At 51.7% G+C, this 19,171-nt stretch overlaps 1 long non-coding RNA gene and 1 pseudogene across 1 annotated transcript in view; one reads left to right on the plus strand and one right to left on the minus strand.

Moving 5' to 3' along the window:
• The window catches only part of LOC119037588 (uncharacterized), a 72,654-nt gene extending 68,824 nt beyond the window's left edge, over nt 1-3,830 (plus strand). Inside the window, exon 5 of the long non-coding RNA XR_005080228.2 lies at nt 3,757-3,830. This is a non-coding gene — a long non-coding RNA (uncharacterized LOC119037588). The remainder of the gene's footprint in view (nt 1-3,756) is intronic.
• Nucleotides 3,831-17,091: 13,261 nt separating this feature from the next.
• Nucleotides 17,092-18,783, minus strand: LOC119037694 (centrin-4-like; annotated as a pseudogene).
• Nucleotides 18,784-19,171: the final 388 nt, after the last annotated feature.

The raw sequence follows: 19,171 nt of genomic DNA on the forward strand, positions 1-19,171 counted from the left end.
GAGAACCTGCGCTCCCCCGTCACTCGCAGCCTGACACTCACATGGCTGACGTGCCCCGGCCAAGTGCTAGAGGGCCAAGAGTTAGAGTCTGGATTTAGCTGGAGTCAAGGCCAAAACCAAATGAGAAACAGAACTAGGAATCAAGAAAAAGACTGAAAAAGAATGAAACATTTAGAGTATTATAATAATTTAGTAGTCACCAATTAAAAGTTGCTTAGTGAAATTAAATGTTTTAAATATTTTAACAATTATTTTCTTTTTTCCCTACATTCATTATTACATTAAAATTGTTAGTAATTTGTCAAGACTTAGAATTTTCTCTCCTCATGAAATTTTAAAGTGGCAAAAATAATTCATCCTCACAAGATGTGAAACATTCTCCAATAGGACTTTTTATTGAGAGCATATGGTACCTTCGTGTGGGACTGGCCTTGACACTGTTCTGCTACCCACTTTTGTGTGCATTTGGTTTTCCCGATTATCCAAAGACTTTTTGTTCTAAGGACTTTTGTTGGTTCTCTCTAGTGTTAAAAAAAAAAAAATTAAGGTGATATTTCTTAGTTTTTCTTGCTCTATTTGTCGGCCCCTCTTTTTGTTCGTTGTGCTATTACAGTTGTCCTGATTTTTCCCCCTGCCCCCTCCACTCAGCACCCCCACTCCCTCAGGCAGCCCCCGCTGACTGTTCATGTCCGTGGTCACGCGTGCAGGTTCTTTGGGAACTCCATGTCCCGTACTGTGCTTCACATCCACACTGCCTGTCCCACTCCTTCTGGACCTTTCCTTCCCCTCATCCAGGTCTTCCTTCCTGATCAGCTCTGAGTCGGCCCCTGCCCTTCTTTCTGCCTGAGTGGGGCCCACGGAGGGTGGGAGGCTGCGCCTGCTGGGCAGGTAGCCGTGCTGGAATGCGCTTGCATTTGGGAGCAGAGTTGCTGCCGACACAGTTCGTTAGCATGTAGCCATGCTGGCACTGGGTAGAGCCCTGGTCCAATGGGACTGATATCCATATGAGCACGTGGCCATGACCATGGAGAGGGACTTCTGAGTAAGAACGATGGCAGAACTTGGAGTCCTGCAGCTGCAGTGACAAAAGTCGCCACCAGCCACCAGGCGAAGGCCGGAAAGCATTTCTTGCTGACACCTCCCTTCCAGGCTTCCAGCCTCCAGATCTGTGAGGCAGTGATTTTGTTTTGTTTGAAGCCACTATTTGTGGGACTTTGTCATGGCCACCCTAGGGAACTAGTACTCTCGTAAAGGCTGTGGGGCTTCTCGCCTTTGTGGTCTGGAGCCTGCATTGAGCAGCAGAGCCAGTTGTTGTGGTCACGATGGACATAATGTAAAGGAGCTCGCTGACCCCACGGTGGACATAGAACCCAGTGCCAGAGAATTTGGAAACTGCCAATGTCAACCAGTGTTAACCTACAGGGTTCAAGTCTTCTGTGATCTCATTAATTTGGTTACAATGAAGCTCTTAGAACTTTTAAGACCAGAGGGGCAGTCAGTGTGCTATAGAGTTCAAATTTATCTGGCCCTGGGCGCCCTGCTCCCAGCTTGCCTCCTTGCGTTTTTCAAGGGTGCATTCTTTTCTGTCATGAAAAAGTTTGGCTTCTGCAGAGTGGGGGAAGCTTGGGGTCAACTCCTCTCTCAATCAATACTAATGACTAGTGTTTTAAGTTTAAGTCCTGAATCACCAAACCAACGAACAGATCTCAAAAACTAACAGTTTTTCTATGTTAATTGTAAAAATAAACAGGTCCTCATTAGAGAGGGCTTGATCCTGACTTTCATTCTGCTCTGCTGGAGCCGGGATTCTGCAGCCCTTGTTAGAATGAGCATCCAAGGTGAGGCCTTGCGAGGCCTTGACCCTGCTTGGAGAGCCGTGGGAGGACACTCTCTGGCGGTTTCCGAGAAAGAAATCCAGGAGGATCCTGCCCAGACTGGGGCCACAGATGAGGCCATCACACCACAGACACAGGGTGGAGTTTTCTGTGGGTCATTTTCTGTTAAAACTGTAACTAGATCAGAGTCATAGGGTTTTTTCTTCTTGCTTCACTTAATTCATTTTTCCTCTCTCTTTTTATTAGTCTCAAAGTATTTAGGTCTCTAGGACTGTGGTTTTCCAACCTGAGAGTGCACGGGGTTCCCACCCACAGAAGGGTTCAGGAGGACCAGGCTGCATCGGGATTTTTACTTACTCATTGTTCCGTAACCAGCACTGGCACCCGTGTCTGCCTCTTGCTTTTCGCTGCCTCTGTCTCCTTTCCTCTTCCACAATCATCTGGGGACAGAAGACAGTTCGCCCCACCCCCTCCCGCTTCGTATCCAGACCTCCTAAAGTAAAACTCTGGCCTGCCCCTCCATGTGCTAAATGGGGAATTGAGACGGTGGTTGTGATTCTACTTCATGATTCACTAGTGAGAAGCCAGTAATATGACATTACTGGCTCACAAGCACGCACACGTATAGGCCATGAAGCATGCTGAAATGAATTTGCAAGTGGATGGAAAAGCTATTAATATCCACAGTGCTTAATCAATTCAATTCCACGTGAAAATATTCACTGGCCTTTCAGGGACAAGAATTATTTGCATTACTGTGAGTTTTCTAAGACTTACTAAGTTGTCAAATAGCTTAAAGATTGGCCTTCAATCCCTGTAGGCCTAGACAACGTGGAAGGGTGAGCTGGATGGGAGACCCAGTGCTCTTTTCCTTCCAGTTTAAAAGTCTTGCGAGTTTTTCCTGACACAGCCAAAGGCCCAAGTTTCCTTGTCAGTAAAATGAGAGACTTGGACTCCTGACCTCCGAGGCCTCAGGCTCGCCACCCTGTTGCTGAGGTGGCCCGGCCGTCATCTCTGCGTGCACATAAAGCTCCTGGGACTTTTTCGGCTGATGTGTCGGAGCTGTGGGAGGCGTCCGCGTCCATCAGAGTCAGCAGGAGTCCGACACCAGCGCCGCGGCCCCTCTCCTCCGCCTGTGTGCGCATGTGCAGTGCAGGGGACACAGGCCCTGGCCACCGGCAGCGTCGGGCGTTTGCTTGCCTGCTTTGCTGGAGATGACTTACAGGAGCTGCTGGGAACCTATGAATGCAGCAAGTCAGGGCAGCGTGGTGTGGGTTTTGTAGATGGTGGGACTGGGAGAGACAGTAATTCGAGATTTCTCTAATTCTTGTAGACTTTCCTGCCGGGCACACACAGCAGATCCTTTTAAGATTATCTCATGGTCAAGGAAATGGTCGCCGTGGTGTTGGGGTGTCCTCAGCTGGTGTAGCTGGGGGGGGGGGGCGCTGGAGGTGGGGGAGGAGCGTAGGAAGCTGCTGGATGTGATTTTCTTTGTTCGTTCACTTCTCCTCTGTCCGCGTAAGCTCTAAACTTGAAAGCAACAGAGAAACCGCTTCAGCTTAGTGATTTAACAAATGGTTTTTGAATGAACCATTGAACTAACTTTTCTGTCTCTAAACATAGAGCTCGGGTATCCTAAAAAGCTCTCAACCTATTTAGTTTTTTAAAAATCGACCATGTTTGAGAGTGCGTAGCATGAGTAATGTGTGCAGCTGGTGCGTTTTGAGGATAAATATTCTGCTTTGTAGATTTTATCAGGTAAAACCCCAGTCAGTTTAGAGATCAGCATCAAAACTTCTTTTATGTAAATTTGTTTATGCTCATTTGGATGGTCTCATTTTAACTAGAACGATATTCTTGATGGTAAAACATAAAAACAATCACATTTCTTTGTTTCATTCTTTCTTTTCTTTCATCCCAGTCATTTCGGTAGCGCGCTGGGTAGCGCCCGGGAAGGTTTCTGGTAATAACACACCTACACAGATGTGCTGCAGGAAGCAGAAAGTCCGTACCTGACGCCCTCGGTAAGTACGACCCGATGAGTCAGATAAGGACTCAGGACGCCTGCTACTGAGCAAGGAAGGTTTATGTCCCAAAGCTCTTCTTCTGCACCAATAGCATAACATGGATTCAAGGGGCACCAGTGTCAGAGGCCCAGACTTTGAACACCATATGGACATCTGTCCACATAGATACTCACGTGCACAGAGGTGGCTGCAGAGGGTGGGCGTGGGGGACAGAAGGATGAGAAAAGATGACCAGTGCAGCCGGTCACCTGTGTGGCAGCCACGCAGCCCTCGTGCATTTCGTTGTCACAATAACACCCAGAAGGAGCTTCTAGGTGAGGGAATTGAGACTCAGTGGTAAGGAGCAGAGCTCGTTTTGAAACAAGTGTTGCCTGACTCCAAAGCTATTAGGACATAGAGCAATGGTGTCAAACTCATTGTCACCTGGGGCCACACTAGCCTCATGGTTGCTTTCAAAGGGCAGAATGTAATTTGAGGACTGTGTGAATGTAACTGCTCCTTAACCAGGGGTAGAAACAAGGTGCCGGGCTGGATAAAACAAGGTGGAGGCCGGATTCGGCCCGCGGGCCTCGTGTTGGCCACCTGTGACCTGGAGTGAGGCTTCTCCTGTTGTTCCTGAACTGCAGCCAGGGCCCCAAACTAAAGCCAAAAATCTGACCCATCCACATTTTAAGATCAGAGAGCAGCTGGCACCTGGAGCCAGCCCCAATCTGCCAGAGCTTTGCCAGGGGCCAGCCCATCCCGCCCATCCCAGGCAGCTGCCAGCCCTGTGTCCCCTGCCCGGGAGCACTGAGAGGGAAAGGGGCAGTGTTCCATCCCCAAAGTGAGTGGACAGGGAGGGTTCGAAAAGGAATTCTTCTGAAGACTGGGGTGCCTACAAGAGCAGGAGACCGACATTTTCATCCCACAGTGGGGCCTGCTGCTTGGCCACCATTGGAGGTTCGGAGAGAGGCGGTCCTGCCTGCCGTCTGCCGGTTCCCATCAGAAGAAGCGACCCACTGCTTGCCTGCTGACTTCACAGTTTGGGGGAAGGTGAGAACTGAGCCAAAATCGTAGTTCAGGACAGTGCGAGCAGGGAGTGCATATGGGTGTGTTTGAAAGCAGGTGGGTGCTGGCAGAGCGGCCCACACATTGCAGGTAAATGCCTCCAACCAGGAGTCCCCAGGATAGGTGGTCAGACCAGCCAGGGACAGCCAGCGCCTCTGGGAGCTGCCTGGAATAAGCCTCCCCTTCCTCACCCCCTGCCCCCCCCCCCATCGCAAAGGATGTCGGAGGCCCCTCCTCGGCGTATAGACATGGAACAGAGTGTGGTTGTGGGCAGCCCAGAGGGGCCTGCACCTCTGCCCACCTCGATACACAGGTAGAAGCTGGGGTCAGGGGAGGGCTCTGAGGAACCTCTAGCCTGAGCTAGAAGAAGAAAAGGAGCTTTGACTGGAGTCTGGGAATGGGACTGAATCTTAGAGGCCGTAATTAGAATGTTGTGACAACCAAAATAGGCTGAAAATTTGCAAAAGACAGGCTATTATTAGACAAGCTAGAACACAAGGTCGGTGGTGCCATTCAGCACAACTACCAGGAGAGTTTTAGGAAAATACAACTTTCATATTTCTATCCCCTGAGAACCAAAGTTGAACACAGGCACCAAAGCAGCTGCTCCCTCACTCTGTTCTCTGTGTCAGCCGATGGGGGAGCCCCGGCCATGTCTCTGGCCCCGCAAGGCCCTTCTCAAGACCCCCGTGAACTGGGCCGACTGGATCCCTGTTTCCTCTGGTTCCTTGCCCCTCACGTGGCTCTGCCTCCGCTGGGCATCCCCCGCCCATCAGTGGGACTTCACGGGACGTTCCTGGCAGCTCGGCCACAGCTCCCCCTGCAGGACCGGCACGTCCAGTGCTTCAAACACTCCGGGTCCAGGCCCAGTGTCTTTACAGACATGTCTCCCGGAAGCTCGGCCTCCCCTCGCCCCGCCCCTCCCCGCCCCCCACACAGTGGAGTCTGACTCTTCGAGTAGCAGCATCTCACATGATTTTACTGGACGTGGGTTGTCATGGTTGACAGTAAAGAAGCTCCAGCTCTCTGTCCCTCCCTGTGTCCCTGCTTTTTGCTGTAGACCTTGAGATTGTTCCCGCTAAGGGAGCAGGATGGACTTCCCGCCCTTTGACTTCGGGGCCTGTGATCCGCCTCGGGCACTGGAAGGAAACGGGAGTGAGGAGGCACCACTGTGAGCCTGGGTCCGCGGGGACCTCGCAGTCACACGAGCCGCGTCGTGTTTGTTTTGAGCCACTGAGTCTGGGGATGGGGTTTATAATGGACTAAAAGCCAACCAATGCACTCATTTCAGTACAGTAAAGAAATGTGGTGGAATTTAAACCGGAAAAAAGTGCTGTTACTTCTAGAATAATTTCCCCTCTGTTTGCATTGGCTAGCTAGCTCACCAAGTGATTGAGTTAACTCTAATTTGCATTATTTGCTGGAATACATGCCTTTGCCAGCTAAGAAGACAGTGCGTGTGCTCTTCATTCTGAGGAGCTGGGGGCAGGACCTCCCAGTCAGTGCCCAGGGTGCCAGGACCCCACAGAGGTCTGCACAGAGGTGGGGGAGCGTGAGCGGCGCCTTCGTGAAGCCCCTGAGTGCGCTCCATGAGTGGGGGTGTGGTGCGGTCTGCAGCACCTGCAGGCCTCGCATTCGTTTCTTTTTTGATATATTTTATTGATTATGGCATTACAGTTGTCCTACTTCCCCTCCTTATTTTATGTCCATGTGTCACAAGTTCTTTGGTTCTATATTTCCCATATTATTCTTGCCCTCCCCCTTATCTGTTTTCCACCTGCCGTCTATGCTACTTATTTTCTGTGCCTTCTCCCCCCTTCTCCTCCTCCCACTCCCCTGTTGCTAACCCTCCATGTGATCTTCATTTCTATGGTTCTGCTCCTGATCTAGCTGTCCTCTTAGTTTGCTTTTGTTTTAGTTGTGGTTGTTACTAACTGTAAGTTGGCTGTCCTTTCACTTTTCATATTTTTTATCTTGTTTTTCTTAGATAAATCCCTTTAACATTTCATAAAATAAGGGCTTGGTGATGATGAACTCCTTTAACTTGATCTTATCTGAGAAGTACTTTATCTGTCCTTCCATTCTAAATGAAAGCTTTGCTGGATAGATCAATCTTGGATGTAGGTCTTTGGATTTCATGACTTGGAATACTTTCTAGCCCCTTCTTGCCTGTAAGGTCTCTTCTGAGAAATCAGCCGACAGTCTGATGGGAACTCCTTTGTAGGTGAATGTCCCCTTAGCTCTTGCTGCTTCTAGGATTCTCTCCTTCATTTTAATCTTGGCTAATGTAACTATGATGTGCCTTGGTGTGTTCCTTCTTGGGTCCAACTTCGGGCCTCTCATTTGGAACCCAGGGCACCCCACCCTGGCAAAGGCACCTCAGCCCAGCCACCAGCAAGGCCACAGAGCACCGGGGAACACTTCACCTCCCGCTGTCCAGGGTGCCTCCTCTGTGCACAGCCCCTCTGTCCTCTGTGGCCCCTTCCAGAGGGACAGGAGCAGCCATCGGTGGAAGCCTGCTGTGTGCTTATGGGGCCTCCCTTCCCAACCCAGCAGGGCTGCTGGCTCACAGGCGGTGAGGATGTGCCCCTGTGTCTCAGCCCTGCCGTCCCATGTGGCTGTGCGGGTTCGTGGACTCGGAGTCCGCTCTCTCCCTCTCTCTCTGTGCCCTCTTCCCAGACACCCCGGACCCGTGTCTCTCTCTGCCCGCTTCCCAGACACCCCGGACCCGTGTCTCTCTGTGCCCTCCTCCCAGACACCCCGGACCCGTGTCTCTCTGTGCCCGCTTCCCAGACACCCCGGACCCGTGTCTCTCTGTGCCCGCTTCCCAGACACCCCGGACCCGTGTCTCTCTGTGCCCTCCTCCCAGACACCCCGGACCCGTGTCTCTCTGTGCCCGCTTCCCAGACACCCCGGACCCGTGTCTCTCTGTGCCCTCCTCCCAGACACCCCGGACCCGTGTCTCTCTGTGCCCTCCTCCCAGACACCCCGGACCCGTGTCTCTCTGTGCCCTCCTCCCAGACACCCCGGACCCGTGTCTCTCTGTGCCCGCTTCCCAGACACCCCGGACCCGTGTCTCTCTGTGCCCTCTTCCCAGACACCCTGGACCCGTGTCTCATATCTGCAAAGGCATCAAGTGACCCCACTTGGGCCAAGACAGGTTCTCCACCCCAGAGGCACCCAAACCTTCTCCCTGGGGTGCTGAAGCTGCCTATTTGGGTCACTAAGCCAGGGTGCACCCCTGCTGGTCTGGCTGGTGATTTCTGCTGGCGCCACCCCTGGTCAGGAGGGAGCGTGGGTCTCCTGAGTCCCGTCCTGGGCTCCCAGCAGGAGGCCCTGTCCTGTCCTTGAGGGGAGACCCTCCCTCGGCACTGGACTCCCCTTCTGCAACAGTGCCTGGTTTCCCCAGGAAGGAGCCGCAGCCACGCGCTGCTAGGAGACAGGGATTGACGTAGACACTGCCCGGGGGGGAAACAGAGGTGGGGAAAGTACGCACACGGTCCACGTCTTCAGAAATGGCTCGAACGTGCACTGACTCGCTGTCCTCGGCCCCGGGGCCCCGGGACCTGACTCTCCCTGATCTCAGCTGCAGCTGCCAGCCACCCGCTCGCTGGCTCAAACTCGGGCGCCCGTGTCGTTTTTGGAGCAGCCTGTCATCCTTCCACAGAGTTGCAGGCTGGCTGGTGCTACTCTCCCCGAGGGAACTTTGCTACTTATGTCTCGTTAAAACAAATCAGGCTGCTGGGTGTAGAGCAGGTGGCCTCTCTGTCTGTCTAAAGCCTGACTCTTCTTTTTAAATCCACTATGACGGCCATTTCTCTCCACAGGCCCACTCTCACACGAGCTTCATGTGCTAAAAGGAAAGATCCTATAAAGTATCATCTATTTTCCCCACAAAGTTTAAGCCAGTAAGGCCTGTGACTGGGAGTAATCTATTTTAACTTCAACAATTTAATAAAACCCTTAAAACTCGGAGGCTTTTCCAACCTTGCTTTCAGGCAACCGGTGTTCGAAGACCAGTGTCTGTCTGTGCGTCATATCTTACTATAGGCCAGACACTTGCTCAGGCCAAAGTGCATCCTCGCCTCTCGGTCACAGGCGGCTGAGCCCAGGGCTTCGGAACCGAGTGAGGCCACCTGTGAACCGGCTCTGCGAGGACCTTCCAGAACCATGCTCTGCAAACGCCCAGGAAGGCCTGGTTCTCACCACTCTTGAGAAGCCCAGGATGAACACCCGCTCACGCCCATGCTGGGCAGGGGAAGCCTCGCTCCTGCCTGCAGCTGCTCGGGGCTGGCTGTGGCCTGGCTCTGCCCTGCGGCCCGTGAGCGGGAGCATTCTGAGCAGCAGGGCCGGCCTACGGGGAAGACGAGAGAGATCTGGCAGAATGTGAGCCCGGCTCCTTGTCCCCGCGGGCCTGTGCGCCCACGGTGACTCAGCTCTCTTCAAGACAGATCAAAATGCCCCTTTCCTGAATGACAGAAGCAGGCACGGGCTGGTGCGCGGCACTGCTTTTGGCCACTCCACAGCTCCAGTGGGAGCCACTCACTGTCATGAGTAGCATGAGGTCGGGGTGGCGGGGGCAGAGGCGTGGCCAGGCAGCTCCTGGGGGCGGGCGCCCTCCTCCTAAGCTTTGGGGGTCAGGCACCGTCCCGGCCACGCTCCCCTCAGTGCTCACCTGGAACGCACAGACTGTCCCTTCTTTCGGAATTCATGGGGACGCGGCTGCAGTTGTGGTGTTCAGTTGCGGTGAAACCTCTCCCACTGCCTAGGGAATCTGGCCTGTAGCGTTGTGACGCCAGAGAAGCCGTCAACACCTGACCGTTCGGTAACCCAGTCCCACCCGCTGCTGCCGTCAGCAATAGCCCTCCCGAGTCCAGTCGGAGCCGAGGTGGCGGCCATGGGAACTCAGCCCGATGGGCACAGACGTCCTGGCTTCCTGGGAAGGCAGCAGCAGCTTCGAGTCCCTGTCTTGCCACGTGCGTCACTCATCACGCCTGTGGTGTGGACACCCACACCCCACCCCAGAAAGGAGGCAGCAGAGCCGTTCTTTGATTTTTCACACCAAAGAGAATGGTAGGTGAGGCAAACGCATCTTATTTGGGTGTGTGAGAGACAGTCTTTGCGATGAAGTGATAAAGAAAGCCCTCCGGCGGGGAGCAGGGTGGCGGAGGCCCTTCCTTTCCCCAGAGAACTCGGGGGCCGAGGGCGTGGCAGGGCCCACTGCGCGGGCCCGTTTAGACCTGGTCTTGGGCATGGCCTTTAGAAATGTTCCCAGTTCCTGCGGGTGAGAGAGGCGTCGTATGACAGCGGAAAGAACGAGGGACAGACAGACTGACAGATGCGGAAAGAGGGAGCAAGGGGCAGCGAAGGGAAAACAGGTTCACGGGTGACACATAGATGTAAAATTCCCTAGTTAAGAGCATTAAAATGTATGTGCATGTAAAGAAAAGTGTCGTTGGTACTTTTCCATTAATTTTTCAAAGGTCTTGACCTCCTAAAGAAAAATTTCTGACTAAAAGGGGTTTTCCTCGCCACTCAGTCCCTTCGTCTGCCAGGTCCCACAGCGGATCGGGGGCCCTGTGTTTGGCCCCCAGACAGTTGCCACGGAAATGACAGAGGCACACGCTCTCCTTTTCTGGCTCCACCGTGGGGTCCAGCGCAGAACATGATTAAGCTGCCGGAGAGCCTCCCCGGGTACCCTTGCACCTGATAAGTAAAAGTTTCCAGAAAAACGGTGACACATACGGGAAGGGAAGCAGATTGTTTACCTCACCCTGAGAAATCCCTTTTGATTCATAGACTGTCTGCATGCTTGAAGCAGAAGAAACCATCTCTGTCTCCGCTCAGACTCTCCCCAATTCACAGACAAGTGCTGGTGGGGGGGGGGGGCAAGGAAAACTCCCCGGTGCCTGCAGAGGGCTCCCAGCACTGACCCAGTGGGGGTGCAGAACAATGCCCAAGGGCAGAGGCAGGGGCAGGGGGAATGAGGGGGAGGCGCCGAGGGCCTGTAAGGAAGCAGCACTGTTGGACGAAGTAAGGCAGGGGCTTTTCCCACGTGGCTGCAGATGGAAGGACCAGACAGGGTTTGGACAGGAGACGTATGGAAGGAGACGCTCCCGGTATTGGTGGGACGGGGAAGAGAAGTGGCAGTTTGAAAGGGCTACAGCCTCCACCTGCCACCCTTCCAGTTAACAATACTCTGTCTAGTGCCTATGTGCTGGTGGGCATGCAAGTTGCTGCCACCAATGTGGAGGTCAGTTTGGAAGTAGCCAGGAGAAGCTGGAGGTGCAGACTGTGTGCAGCTCGGAAATCGTGCTACCAGGTGACTGCCGTGGACCGACTGAATGGTGCCCGCCCAGACGCACGCATAAAGGCCTGATCCCCCTGTGACTGTGTGGGCAGGTGGGGTATGTAGCAGGTAATCAGGCCAATGAGGTCACACGGGTGGGGCCCTGAATGACCGGGCGAAGAGATGAGGAGCTCTCCTGGCCACGTGGACGCAGCTGGTAGATGACAGTTTGCGAGCCAGGAGGAGCGCGCACCAGCACCTGCCGAGGCTGGCACTCTGCTCTCAGGCATCTGGCCTCCAGAACGGTGAGACAGCAAGCTGTTCACAGCAGCCCATCTGCGGCCCCTGTCACGGCAGCCGGCTAGAATGGTGGCCGTCCCGCCCGGAAGGCTCTGACACAGGCGTCTGCGATCACTGTGCCTGACGGCGGATGCACAAGGACGGGCTGACTTTCCTGTAGAGAAATCATGTTTGCTCACGTTCCAGGATCCCCCAGAACAGCTGCAATGAGGCAGTATGAGCATGTTGGTGTGAGAAAACCTCAAAAGCAGTGTCAGGTGAAGGTGTCAGTCTGTGAAAGGACAGTTGTACGCGTGGTCACGGAGACCGAGAAGGCCCTGGAACAGCGGCCTGTGACGCGAGGGACACGCCCGCGTGCGTGAAAGCACAGACGGGTGCCTGGAAACACTGCGCCCCAGGGAGTTCTGAGAAGAGAGGAGGGACGGGAGTGCAGAGGGGAACTTTGGCGTATCTACACATGTTTAATTTCTCAATAAGAAAAGAGATCTGTGCCACTCCGAACTGTTCGCACCCTTCAAGGCTGGCAAGTGCACGGGCCCTGCCGCCTTGTCTTCTGTGGGTTTCACGTCGTTCACAGACGACGTGTTTCTCACCGTCTGGGATTTCCATGGTAGGCTCTGCTGTGTGTGCTGAGAAGGCCGGGGGGGGGGGGGGGGCCCGAGGGTCCCGTCGAGTGAAACAGTGGCTGGAGGGAGGGTTAGACACCGGTTTTCTGTATCTCCCCCTAGGGCGCTCTGATTGTCTGTCCATTCATTACACGCTGTGGAGATGGGGGCTCCATCGTCGTCCTCGTCCGAGCTGGAAATGATCCCGGAGCAGAGCCTGGCCGCACCCATCGGGCCGTCCGGTCCCCCAAATTGTTCCCACGGGTGCCGTGTTCCCCGTTTTACATACCTCCTGGGGTCGGCCCTGCTTAGGAGAGTTCAGATTTTCCACATTCGGGAAAGAGCAGGTAAGAAAACAAGACTACCGATCGGCACACTTTTTGAAATAATTGAAAAGGTGGCAGAAGCTTTAAAATGGAGTGTTTTGCTGACTGTAAATTAATTCTGTCTGAAAGATTTCGATTAGGGCATTCCTATCCTTCATGAGATAGATTTTTAATGCTGTTTGATGTAGATGTACAGCAGGAGAAGTCGCGTTTTATACTCAATTTTCAAGTTAATCCAAATACTTGGATTTTTGAAAAGTGAGTGGCACACAGGGTTCCAGTACACAGTATGGGGACAGTGGTCAGGAAGGGACCAAGGACATCGATGTCATTGCCAAGACACCTAATGTGCCCAGACATGCTTGAGCATGCTTCACACGTGGGCATGCTTCACACATGTGCTCCTTCAGTTTTGCGTGGTCAGGGTAAGGAATCTTGCCGAGTTAATTGGGTAGTGGCAACCTGCGTCAGACACTCAGTGGAGATTTTTAACATACACTTCATGAAATACAGGTAAGTAAAGCTGGGAGGAGGGGGACTGAACTGACCTTGAGGAGTAACAGCACCATACAACTCGTGCCTCCTTCCACAGCACACGGGGCCCAGAAGTGCGCAGGTGCGGGGAGGTGACCGGCGCCCACACACTGCAGGGAAGAGAACGGCTGCTCCGGGCCGGGTGCTGCTCCTTCCGCGGTCTGGGCTTGCAGGCCCTCTTCACAGCACGTGCCAGAGCACCCTCCCCGGCTGCTCCCTCCATCAGAACGCACATTTCTGTTTGCCAAAAAGGGGAAAAGCCTCAGCTTGTGCTTATATGATTGGTCAAAATTCATTTCAAATCCTGCCTTGATAAGATTGGTCCTAAAATATTCCCTTCTTTTGACAAGCTTGGCACTGGCTGTGGCCTCTGAGCCCTCTGGCCAGATGCCTCTGCGATCGTTCCTGCTGGACTGGCGGGAGAGATGCCTCCACTCTGGCCCCTCTGGCAGGAGGGGGCCCCTTGGGTGGGGCTGCAGGGGGGACAGGGAGGCAGATCCTTCTTGTAGCTCACCCTGGGGTGCTGCTTGGGACGTGTAGTCGGGGGCTCAGTGAGGGAGAGCGCAAGGTCCCTCCTCACGAGCGTAGGTTGTTTTAGCTCTGATTTTCTCTGTGATCTGACATTCTGACATCTACAATATGTTCCCAAGAGAAGCAAAAAAGACTTCTGTATTTCTAATAGAAAACATAAATAATGTAATACTGTGTAGCTATGTATTTTTTCAAGAGTTTAAAATTCATTTAAAGGGCCTTATCCCAGAATGTAACTATTTTTTACTGTGAATGCTTCTTCATTTACATATGCTTAATCCCTTTGAATGTGTCACTTTCCACCAGTCTATAGATGCCATTTGTTAAGTGTGAACACAAGTGTTCCATTCTCAACGAAACTGGTACATTCGGGGCTGAAACCAGTTAAGTCTCATTGCTGAAGACTTGGGAGCCGGTGTCACGGTGCGTCACACAGCAGGAGAGGCGGCGCAGGGCGCAGGGCGGGCACCACCCTTCCTCCCGCGCGGCCTTGTGCTGCGGGTTGCTTGTCGATGCCACTCGGGCTCCTGATTTATAAAGATTTAGGCATATCACATAAACTTGGGCTTCGTTTCTAATTTCTTGCAAATTCTCATTCAAGGACATGGTCACTGATGTTTAGAGAAGAGGGGAAAGGGGAGAGAAAGGGAGAGAAACATCGGTTGCCTCCTGCATGCGCCTGACCAAGGGCTGAACCTGCAACCCAGGCATGTGCCCTGACTGGGGACCAACCTGCAACCTTCGGTGTGTGGGACGATGCTGCAACCCCTCGAGCCACCTGGCCAGGGCCATTTCTAGCCTATTTTTACAGTAGTTTCCTCACTGCATTTTTAAAAGCAGTTGAATGGAATGTTTTACCTGTTTTCATGTAAGTTATAAAACGTGTGTAGCTACGGTGAGGGAAGCAAACGCCTTCATCCTCTCCCAGATCACACCTGCCTCTTCCAGAAGCAACCAGTGTCGGCAGTCAGTGAGTCCGTCAGTCATCCTCATGTGAAACCTTATAAAATAAGAGAAAAATGCCAAACATCTTCAAAATTAGATTGGAAGAGAAAATGGGTTTTTCTAATTTTCAAGTAATATATCTTCCCTCTGATAAGTCTATGGCTTCCCTATATTTTGAGTAGTGTTACATTGGTTTTATTGATAAATGAATTTTTGATTTTTCATTAACACAAGTAATTAGTTACCGAGGAAGTGGTAACTAATTACTTGTGGGGTTCAAGACTAATTGAACTTCTCTAATTTTTCTCAAGTTATGCTTGACAAATTACGTCTTTAACTTTGACCTTTTAAAAAATCCTTCCACTAATTTATGTTGCTCAAAATAAGCTTAAATCACAGCGCACCCTCCCTCACCACACTGGTGAGGCCTCAGCGCCCTCTAGTGGTGTGGTCTGCACGCTCCGTCGCACGGGAGCAACTCTCTGACTTGAGTGGGTAACATTCCTCAAGTCATCAGAGTTGTACTTCCCTAGGTCATTCATTTAACAGATATTTAAACCGTACTTAATTTTTTTTTTTGTTAAAATGAGCCCTCAGCAAGAAAGCAAGGGGTAATGATGTGGGAAAACAACGCCCACATGCAAAATACCACTGCAGTCGCTGACCTCACAGGCCACCAGCCCATGCTGACTGCTCGCTCTGGGCCACAGCAGGGCTCTCCCGCTGCTGCGTTTTCGAGGGCGGCCTCCCCGCCAGGGCGGTGGCGGGTGGTGCCTGTCCCCAGGAGGCGCAGGCCCCGAGTGAGAAAGCCCGTGGGACGGAGGGAGAGCAGAGGTGAGCGCGTGCGAGCCCTCGCTGTTACTTAACGTTGCAGTTTTACTGGAATTGCAGGGATTTGAGTGAAATGAGAAATATCCTCTAGGTCTCCTGCTCCCCCCATCCCCCATCACTGGCTAACTCCTGAGTGACAGGTGTCCAGGGTGAGACTCAGAGAGGCCTGGCAGAAATGGCACCTGGGAGAACAAAAGGCCGACCAAAACTTCGTTAGGTGGCTGCCGAGGGTGCGGGTGAGTTCAAGCCAAGGGGCAGAGGGTGGGGGAGGGCAGGACACCCCCCCACCCCCCATGGTCCAGAGTCCCTCTAGCCCTTGTTAGTTTTGTCTCAGTGGTAACAGCCCTTTGTACCAGCAGGAGGTGCTGTCCCCTGGGGCTTTCGACTTGCATTTCTGTAATAACTAGTGATGTCGAGCACCTTCTCATTCATCGTCAGCCGTCTGCAGGCCTTCTTGGGAATAGCGTTTTTGTTCTCTGCCCATCTTTTCATCAGATTTGGTTTTTCGGGTGGAGCAATTAAAGTTGCACTTGCCATGAGCCTCTCTCGCTCCAAAAGCTGTTACTCGGGTTTAGGAAGAGTGTGTGCCCCACTAGTGGCATCTGCTACCTACTAGCAGGACCAGAACTCACAGCACTTCTGCCCCTGCCGCATGGTGTCGGAATTGCCAAGGAAACGCAGCACAGTCAGGGACCGGAAGGAGCAGAGCTGCGGTCTCCCAGGGAAGGGACAGTGGGAGACCGGCTTCCTCAGTGAGTGTGGGTTGCGGGGACCCGAGGTCCCTCCGGGAGCCCAGGTGAGGCAGATGGCCTGCACAGCCCCTCCTGCCGGACAGCAGGCCTGTCCTCTCTCTGAGGGGCACAGGTACTGGCCGGGGGCCACAGGACACGCCGGCCGCAGCAGAACAAGAAGGTACACGTGGAGTCTGCAGCGGGCAGAGTGGTTCTCAGCGGAGCTCCAGCAGACGCTGGGAGGGCTCTCTCCTCAGGAAGCGGCCCAGGCTGGGGCAGAGTCTGCGTGCAGGCGCCCGACTTTCCCAACAGACTGGCTCTGTCCCAGACGACAGAGACACTGAAGTTACGGGGGTCACTGGACTCAACGAGTTAGAAAATACACTCACCCCGAGAGCTTCTATCCACAGGGAAGCAGCACACTGAGAGACCCAAAGTTTAGGATCCATGTTATTCAGTGTCCACGGGTAACTGAGCAGCTTGTAAACTGAAGTCCTCTGAACTTCCGTTTCCTCTTATGTGGTGGGAGTTCATGCTGCCTACCAGCTTCCAAGTTGTAAAATATCCCGAGATAACAGGGAAAACCGATATTAAACACACCGACGCTAACCTACAGGGAAGGCCGGGTGCCGCCAGTGCTGCGCGGGAAGGAGAGCAGAGGACGAAGCTGTGGAAGCTTTACTTAGTGCCGTACGTATCTGAATAACTGCTGGAAAGCAAGCGTCCCTCAGTGTTTAAAAGAGTTGGTCACAGGGAAGGAGAAAACAATAGGGAGAGTCATGCTGCTGTGTGGCATTCACCTGCGCGTGGGGCCGATTTCATAAAACTTAGAGAAGACAACAAGCCCTTGGACCTGGGCTCTAAAAGTAGCAGCTGGAGTTAATTCTGTGCTTGGGTTCATGGTTCAAGGGGGTGGTCACAGTGAGTCTCGAGGTTGTAGACGTGACGACACATTGGTAGAAACGCGTGACTTCTCACATGGCTTCAACATTTAGGGACCAACTCGTGCCCAGAAACTAAACACTGAAAATGAATATTTAGATATTGTGAAACTGTGTAACACACACACACACACACACACACACACCCGTTAACATCCAGAAGGAACAAAAACAACAATATAACAAAGACTGGTCTTCTGCATCATTCTCAAAATTCTTCCTCATTTATTCTCCATCCCCATCACGATCAGCTTTATCAAGCATTTCCTATAAAAAAAATGTGATGTAAAATCTATTAAAAATTAATAAGGATATAAATGAATACTCAAATATGTACTCAAAACATTATTTTAAGTGTAAGTATGAGTACAATTAAGGCTATAACTATAAATTATATAAATAATTGTACATAACGATACATGTAAATTATAGCTATACAAATAAGTGAATTTTGCCTGAAGTTTGTCATCTGTTAAATTTTCCCTGAGCTCCTGAGCGACCCTCTCGATGTTGTTTAATGTTATGCCCCCAGTATCGTCGTCATGAATAATTTGAAAGACTTCAACAGTTCTTCCTTTTCACTCTTTAAAACCAGAAACAAGGAAACGTTACCGGTCTTTATTTGTTCTGCGAAGCTGCCCTCACAGGTCTGTGCGGGGCGGAGCAGCACTACAGCAGGCCCCAGGGCTCTGACCCACGCGCGCTCTGACTTTAGAGTTACGCCTGCGCACTCGCTCTCAGGGCCTGCTGAAGCGGGAGAGGCGTGGGTGGCGAGGAGGATGTATTCCTTGTTCACCCCGGCGGGCGGGTGAGCTCCACTGCAAAAATGTGAGCTCCAGGAGAACAAGTTGTCTCATTCAGTTTCCCAGAATGCCTGGGAAAAACAGGCGCTCAGCAAATGTTTGTGGGGTTCCAGGCCTCGCACTGCTGGCCCCATTCTCTCGCTCTATCCACACAGTCTATTTGCTAACACAAAACCTCTTCCGCACACTGGACGCCCTTCATCACCACCCTGAAAACATCTCTCATGTTGCAGTTCCTCTCTAAACCCAACCATGTGTAAATTCTTCTATGAAACCTTTGATTGCTCCCACCAAAAAAATGTCAAAGGCATTGTATTTGACAAAGACTTGTATTTCTTTGAAACACACAATCCCTATTATACCATTTTCACACTCATTATCAAAAAAATCTTCAAAATTAATGGTGCCAGTTCTTTCTTTGTTGATTTCAGCTATTAGTTTAACTTCTTTCTTTGGTTGAAATCCCAAGGCCTGCATCACAATCTGAAATAGGAAGGAAATAAATTATAATATGCCACAATCTCATTCCTTTTAAATTACCCCCCCCCCCCCCCCCCCCCCCCCGTCTGCCTTTTGACTGTGGACAAGTTATAAACCAGAAAGTCAGGTCAGCAGACCTTCAGATCTTACTGTGCCTCAGGATATATCACTGTCACCCCCTGAGCTTCGGACAGTTAGTTCATTTCTAAAACAAGAACAAAATGCTTAACAAGATGTTGTTTGGCGAGTGTGTGTGAGGCAGCTGTCTGCACAGAACGGATCTGATACCCAGAAGGCTACTGGTAAAGACTTCAAAGATCACCACGAATACATGTATGGTTTTGAAAATGTCTCAGAATTAGAAGTAATTTCTGGACCTTCAGATCTTTTACATCTATGGTTCCAGACCCATCGATATCGAATAGATCAAAGGCCTCTTTAATGTCTTGTTTCTGAGTTTCCATCAGTTCAATTTTTGCCGCTCTTTTAACTTCTGTGGGTCTGAACTTGTGCAGTTGTTCAATGCCTGTAATAAACACATGCGTGGGTGAAAGGCAAGCTATGTAACCAGAAAAGTTACCAGAACCAGAATAACTGAAGAAATTGAACTCACTATATAAGATACATCCTCTTCTACTATGTAGTGAACCTCAATAGCGCACCCCCTTTCCCTGCTAACAGTTTTGCTTTGGTTATTAATATCTTGATGGGAAGCCTTTTTTTGTGGTGGTTGTTTTGTGTGTGTGTGCTTTTTTTTTTTTTTTTTTTTACAGTTAGGTTTTTCCTTCTAATCAGTGCCGTTAGAGGAGAAGAGGCAAAGGCAGGCAGGCACAGTAGAAGGGGTGTCGGAACACAGTCGGCCGTACTGGGCGTAACCAATAAAGCGGTATCGAGGGGACCTTCCCTTCCATTTTGCCTAAATGTCTCATCATAAAACTTACTTTGG

This window comes from Artibeus jamaicensis, unplaced genomic scaffold (genome assembly GCF_021234435.1).
Source record: "Artibeus jamaicensis isolate MK-2021 breed Jamaican fruit bat unplaced genomic scaffold, CSHL_Jam_final scaffold_537, whole genome shotgun sequence".
Lineage (NCBI taxonomy): Eukaryota > Metazoa > Chordata > Mammalia > Chiroptera > Phyllostomidae > Artibeus > Artibeus jamaicensis.